Below are 7,779 nucleotides of genomic sequence, written 5' to 3'. Positions count from 1 at the left end.
GTATGTCTATGATGCACTGTTTCTAAAACTTTTGGTTAAAGTTTTATCACTGTACTTAGCTGACCTTTCATTTGACAACTGAGAATCAAAATAACTGATCAGAAAGTGAACTCTATATAATTTTGTTCAGTTCATTCAGAATCAAAATTTCAATTTCTTCTCCATTTTCCTCGGGGAACTTGTGCATAAACTTGTTTGTTCTAGGAAAATCCATGTCCAAGTCTTTTGGCTTGAGTCTGGAGGCTTATGACCCAGGACTCCTGTATTACCTATTTTTGTTAGCATATATCAGGAGTTGCCAACCTTTCTGGGTCAATGGGCACCTTTAAAAATTGGAGAAATTGTTGTGGGCACCATACCAAACAGGCACTGCAACCTATGCTGTTGGCTACCACAAACTCCTTCTTTCAGCACAATTTTCAGCATGCAGAGGGGAGGGGGAGGTACCAGGGAAGGCATCTATGGGAGCATGTGCGCCCACGGGCACCACATTGGTGACCTCTGGCATATATGGAGCCATGTTAAGCTCCAAGACAGTGTTTCCCACAACAGCACAATGAGACCTATACTTCATATAAATATGTGTCATACATTTGATAGTAAAAAATGTATAAGCAACCGTTAGAGATTTCACGATCATTCTGCCCCTTTCCCCCATTTAGAAAACATTTCATTTTTCTATAAAGGGAGTTGCTCCAGCTCCTTGATCATTTCCCAGGAAAGAGCAACTTAAAATGATTAGGGGCCTAGAGCATCTGCCCTGCGCAGAACCAAGGACATTATTGAGGGAGGTAAAATGTATGGTATGGAGAAAATCAATAGAATTTTTTCTCCTTCTCCCATAATACAAGCACACTGGCTCATCTAATTATGCTGAATGGTTGGAGATATCAGGCAGACCAAAAAGAAGTACTTCTGCACATAGTACATAGTTAACGTATGCCATTCACTGCCACCAAATTGGACAGCTTTAAAAGGTGATCAACTCATTCATGGAGAATAAGGCTACCAGTGGCTTCACACTATATATTCTAGTGGCAGTATGCCTCTAAATACCTGTTGCTGAGGAGCACAAAGGAGAGAGCTTTTGTTCTCATGTCTTGCTTATGAGCTTCCTGAGGACTTCCTCTGGTTGTCCAGTGTGGCTGGAATGCTAGAATAGATAAAGGTTAGTCTGAACCAGCAGGAATCTTATGTTCTGTTGTTGCTACTTATGCACAAAGGAGATGTGATGTTTTATTCTGGAAATGTTTAAGTGTTCATCATACACTTCAAATTAGATGGAAATTTTAGTATTTTGACGAATACAGAAGAATATGTATGTTGTTAATTAATATAACCTTCATGTCCAGTATGTAAGAGGATTTAATGGGTTGCCGTCCTGAACACCATAATGCTTCTGAGATTGCCCTTCATTTTATTTATAGGACATGCATAATTGTTGTTCAGGGTCACAGATTGCTATATTCATGCTTGTCCGCAAATTCTGTAAAATAGAATTCACACAAGAAGTATAGTTTTCTTTGCCTTGGCTAAGTGTAATGGAACCAGGAAATGGAGGATATGTGTAATTAAAATGCTGCCTGCTCACAAGTCACACAGCAGATTCAGCACTCTTCTCTTGCAAGCTATTTTCTTATGAATGATTTTTATTTCCCATGGTCAAGTGGCTAGCTTCAAGCCTGCATTTTTCAATGGTTAGAGATTTAGAGTTTTTGCTCAAGAATCTACACTTTATCTGGCTCGAACCTACATTAATTCTACAAGAGTTAAGAATTTTATTTTCTGCTTTGAGTGTTAATATTTAAACATTTATTTAAAAAAAAATTAAGGTATCAGGACTTTTTAAAAAAATCCTACTTTTATAAAACATTATATTTTGAATAGGGTTAAACAAATATATTGTCCTTTACCTTAGCTGTTAACAGAGGCACTGTCAGGTTTTCTTAGTTTTGTTTTAATGTTGCATGGTAAGGGACATAGCCAAAACACCTAGCTCTTGTAAGCTGTTTAGAGTTTATTGTTTTGTTTTGTTTTGTTTTGTTTTGTTTTGTATTTTATATACAGACCTACTTTAATGTAGATGTAATTATGTTTGTTTTCATTAACAGAAAAAACCGAAATATGGGTTGAAGGACTACTATGTTTGTGTGATGACTGTAACAAGCAAACACATTAGGCAGCGTTGGAAGCAATTTCGGAATAGAGATATGCTGTGATGGATGACAAGACACTTCCACTTTTGTTCACCGCTGATGGTTTTTCTTTTTCTTTTTGGGCATGCCTTGCAAACTGAATGCAGAAATCATGAAGTTGGTATTTAAGCCAAACATCTTCCAGCTGTAGCTATGTCTTATCATCTTGGACTGTGATCCCTAAAGTGCCCTGCTATATAATTTTCATTCACTTCATTAGGTGTGAGTGTCTGTAGAGTGAGAGTCATCCTCTGAATATTTCTTCTTACAGGGATTCAAGTGAATCTTCGTAAGGATTTTATTTAACTATTAGATTTTATTTTCTAATTAGTCATCTGCAGAGAAGACTTAAACATGTACTGAGAAATAAGTCAGTAGGACTTACTCCCATGTAAGTGTGCACAGGATTGCAGTCTTAAAATGGGTTATATTTACAAAACACTTGCAACCAAACCCAAGACCCATATTATGATTTAGTATTATCTGTTTTTATCTTTGTGAGTTGCTTTGGATCCATCCTAATGGGGGGGGGGGGAGTGTAAATCATTTCTTTTAAAAAAGTATGCATGGGGCAACCATTCCTGATCTTGTGGAACCCTTTCGAAGAAATTAAAATCCTGCTGATCAGCTGTTTAGCATGAAAGGACACGATCTAGTCCTAAAAACAGCTGAGTTATTTCTGCAACAGCTCCGGATACAGAGCCCCAAGTGTTGGATCAGTAACAGAAACTGCACGTATAGCACCCTGCTCCTTCTCCAGGTGGGACAAATACATCTAGTGCCCTGAGTTGGAGAGGAGTGTTCCACTTTAAATATAATAACAAAATGTGAATTGTTTTAGGAATGTATTTTTAAAAAAACATCTGTTGTATTTATTTTGTTTTCATATGCCATTCCATTTTCTTAATATGTTTGTTAGGCTGTTAAATGTGCCTATAATTATGGCTATGGAGGGGGGAAAATGTTTTCATATGATTTTATGATAGGAACATGTGGAAAGCAAATAGGAAATGTAAAATGAGATTTATTCCGAAGCAGAAGAAAATTTTGTAGCTCAAAGCTATAAAGCTGCATTCAGACCACTCTGAAACATTATGCTAAACAAGCTCTTATAGTATAGATTAATGTGAAAGTTAAAATAGTTTAAACATGGAAACATTATGGTACAGTGGTACACAAGCCACTTAAATTGGAGTATTTCAGTTTTAATCCTGGTGTTTCTCATTACATTCTGTTGGACTAAATCAAATTTCAACTGGTTCAAGGATAGTAGTTTTATTGTTTATGCTTTACTCAATAGGTTAATCAGAATGTGCTGACTTCAGATTATATAATTATGGATAGCACTGCAAAAGGAAATGTGTTTCCTAGCCTACTTATTCTGTGCTATCTTAATACACAATCCTTGGATCCTGACAACAGAACATAATTCCACTTGCAAAATGGGGGTTCCTTGGCTCTTCCTCATTATAGACCCGTTTCCCTACAGAAGCAGCTCCTGATAGTCAGAGACCCTCTGGAACCTTAGGGGGCTGCTACTGGAAAGAGGAATCCTTGGAAATCAGGAACATCCCCTTGCATGAGCAAGAGCAACTTCTGCTTGCACTTGGGCACCCTTGGTTCCAAGCCTAAGTGTTTTCTTTGCACTTTCTTTAGTTAGCTGAAAATACTTTAGTCATGTAGTGCATGACTTAGTAGACAGATGCATTTGTCTTCTGGAGTTAACTAGCATGCAACACTAAAAACAGACCTTAAATTTTGTGCTAGTTTGCTTCCAGTTTTGGTAGTTGCAAAACAAATGGAATGCCTGCATTAATGTTTAGTCATAGCTTGTCACAGAATCTTATAATGATAAAGTGCCATGATTTTATATCGATATGCCAATTAAAAGGTCACTAAGTAAGGAATCATGTGAAAGCTGCAAGCAGTAAGCTGCAGCTTTCAAGACTGCTTTTTAAAATAAATGTTCTATAGCAGTAGGGGTTTTTTAGAAGATAATGAATGGATACAGTGCAATTTTCTTATCATATGTGCTCTGCTGACTAGTTCACAGACTCACTTGGCAGAACCTTTACACATGATAGGCTAGGCGTTGCTTCTTCACTTATGTGATGTTAGGTGCAGATACGCAGTTCAGAGGCTTGTGCACAAGAATCATACACCCTGCTGCCCGGTTTTGAGGGATTGCTGGATCACAAACGATTTTATATACCTAGCAAGGTGGGGCAAAAGGAGAGGTGTATCTACACCATTGTGCATAGAGAATCCTGGGCAAGATAAATGTAGGACCGAGCCCTAATTTTCTAACGTTACATGGTGGTACTTTTGGCTTCATTAAGGTCAATGGGAGTAAGTTAAGAATTTAAGTAAAATAGATATATCACTCATGAACTTTGTATCCAGTTAATTAAAATCAATGGGAATATGGGATACATAAATGTGTGCTGGATCACACCCATAATTTGAAACAGTTTAGTGCTGCATTTACAAAAAGTATGAATTAAACAGAAGACAGAAAAATCGAGTCAACACAGACAGATTTAAGGAAAGGAGCAATTTGCAGGAAGAACATGGGAAAAGAATATTTAATGAAGTTTGGAAACTAAACAAATGTATGCTTTCCACATCCAAGGCCATAGTATAGAAATTCTGGCTTTTCTCTTTCCAAAATGTATAATTTTACATCACTGTTACAGGGATTAAACTACATGCCAGATTAATTCATTAAATGCTTCTACTAGAATCCTTCCTTTCTCTGTCTCTCCCTTTAAAATGTGTACAAGCCAGACTACTGTGGAGTTTTTTCCCATTACAGTCAAACCTCAATAAATATTCTAAACAAGTGCACATATTTTGTAGTTCCAGCAGTTACTTATTTTGTTCTGTTTCCTTGTATCAGTCCTGCCAAAGTTACATGTCTCCTAAGATGCTGTTTTCACCAGTCCCCCTCCTGTGGGCTTGAATGGATCAGTGGGCTTGGGTAAAGATGCCTTTGGACATTGCTTTTTCCGTGATTGAAATAGGTGTGCCAGGCCAAATTTTTGTGTTTGCCTTCTGAAACTAGTCCCAAAATCTCTCTGGTTGCATAAAATGCATTGTGATCCTAATGTGATAGTCATCCCCCTGAAGGTGCTCTAGCTTACCTTTGAACAAGATGCCTCTTCTGTTTCCTCATCTTTACCAGCACAGGATATTGTACAAGAATCCTGGCCTTACTGTATTCCTTAAAAAGCTTACCAAATTCTAGTAATAAAGTAGTTCCTGTATATTTTTTTATTAATGGTGACTCATCACTTATTGAACTGTGTATTAGAGTCAGTATGAGTTAGAAATAATTTTACTGGGCAATAAAAAATAGGCAGGGAACTATATACACATATCCCGTAAAAGAGGCAAGTAAATACCAGTTTTCCTATTTTTCAACATTCTGTTGACATTAATCCCCTCATTTGATTTGGCTATTCTTTAACATATAAGGCACTTATCTGCCACCATTCAACATTCAAAACTCACATACTTCAGATTTCATTGGCAGATAAAATAACCCATTCAGATATAATTTGCAGCAGTAACACAAGGAAAAAATGATAGATCATTTTTTTTTTTAAAGTCTATGTCCTATGTTTCTCTTTTATGGTAGGAAACTACAATATCAATGTATATACAGTATAGAGCTGTATTTAAATTTAACACAGACCCATATCCATTTATATGGTAGTAACCTGCTGCAGCAGAGAAGGGTGAATGTCTGTAATACTATGCAACCACAGCATAGAACTGTCATTTCCATATATGAATTATATATCTTGATTTTGACCTCAGCTGCCACGAATGCAAGGCCAGAGTAAGTGCCAGAGTGAAAGGTCCCTCCTGGGAGTGACCCAAATGCTCACCTTTCCCAGCTGGCCTCAAGGCCACTGCGGAAGGGGCCACAGCTGCGGCAGGAGAGATGGTAGCCCCCATCTGACCAAAGGTGACTGAGCTGAGCAGCGCTCCCCCTGATCCAGGGGCCACAATCCAGACACCAGGCTCCTGCCCTTCCCCACCATGAGATGCCTGGACTTCAGGCACTGAGGAACCAGGATCAGCTGCAACCTCGTTGACAAGCAGCCGGGTCTCTCCATGGAGGATGATCTCAGACTCATAGAGCTGCAGGAACTTCAGCATAGGCAGTAGCGTCTGCCAGTCAGTGGGCAGCTGGGAAGTGGTCGGTGCAAGGCTGGGGGTGGTTGGGCATCATGTATTTGGATGTCCTGGGCAGTTGATGGATTTGTGCCATGGACCCACTAGAGCACCAGTTGGGAGCCACTAGTATAGACTATGGTTTGCTTTTGACTTTCACTGGATGGATGGCTCCTTTGAGGCAGTGTTGCACTGCCTGCTTACTCGGCTGTGCTTTGCTTGCTTGCTTGCTTGCTTGCTTGCTTGCTTGCTCTTTTCCAGGAAGAAATAGCAATGAGGTGCACTGCTAGGGAGTTCTGCATTTAAAGGAGACAGGGCTGAGCAGCTGCACTAGTAAGTAAACACTTGGCATATACACTCATCTGCAAGATTTTTCTTGTATGCCAAGGAACTGACCATTAGGCAGAGAAATTGCTTGGCATGAAGAACTGACAGATTATGAGCCCATTCCTGCTCTGCTAAGACACTCACCGCGACGCCAAAAAACACATTAGGAAATCACGTGGTACAGTCTTCCCTGGGCTATACAACTTCAGAATACGGGGGGAGGAGGGCAGCGTGCACATGAAAGTGAGCTCTCATCAGGCAGAAGGGTTCCTGCTTTTCCTTTTCCTTCCTAGTGCACTATTGTTCTACACACAGGGCATTATTTACATTGGGAAGATGGATATATGTGGGGTCGCTCATAGCTGAAATAGTTTGGACCCAGTCCATTTATTTTCACAAGAATTATTTGAATCACTTTTCTAAAATCAGGAGCCAAAATGCTAGGAAAGCAGTTACTGTGTGTGCCTCTGTGAATCATGACTTATGACGAATGATTAAATCATAAATGTTTTAGGACCAACAAAAATAATCCTGCAGGGTAATAAAAGCTGGGTAGCACAAACACACCCACAACAACTATTATCTTCTTTTAAAACAGTAATTCGTATAAACAGTAATGAGAAGCATTTTTTGTTTGGGTTTTTTCTCATTGTTTTAAGTGTAAAACACTAGGGTGTATTACTTAGAATGGTGTCCCTTCTTTGTACAGATTTAGTGCATAGACTGGAGTGTCAAGAGGGCATCTTTGAATGCGCTATTACAGGCAACACTGTGGTACAATGGAGCAGCGCATCTGGCTGTTAACCAGAGAGTTGGTGGTTTGAGCCCACGCAAGGATGGCTGTGGGCAGGATTCCTGCATTGCAGTAGGTTGGACTAGATGACCCTCAGGACCCCTTCCAACTCTATGATTCTATGGCTTAAGCAAAACATAGGAGGGTAGATGGACTTTGGGGTATGTGTATCATTTTCATGGTTAATAGGCCAAAGAACAGCACTCTGACTTAAGTCTGAGAGGTCTACAGGAAATCTATTACCACATATTTTTATGTATTTTGTTCCAATATATGTAATCC

This window comes from Podarcis bocagei, assembly GCF_964188305.1.
Source record: "Podarcis bocagei genome assembly, chromosome: 9".
Classification (NCBI taxonomy): Eukaryota; Metazoa; Chordata; class Lepidosauria; order Squamata; family Lacertidae; genus Podarcis; species Podarcis bocagei.
This window is presented reverse-complemented; position numbering follows the sequence as displayed.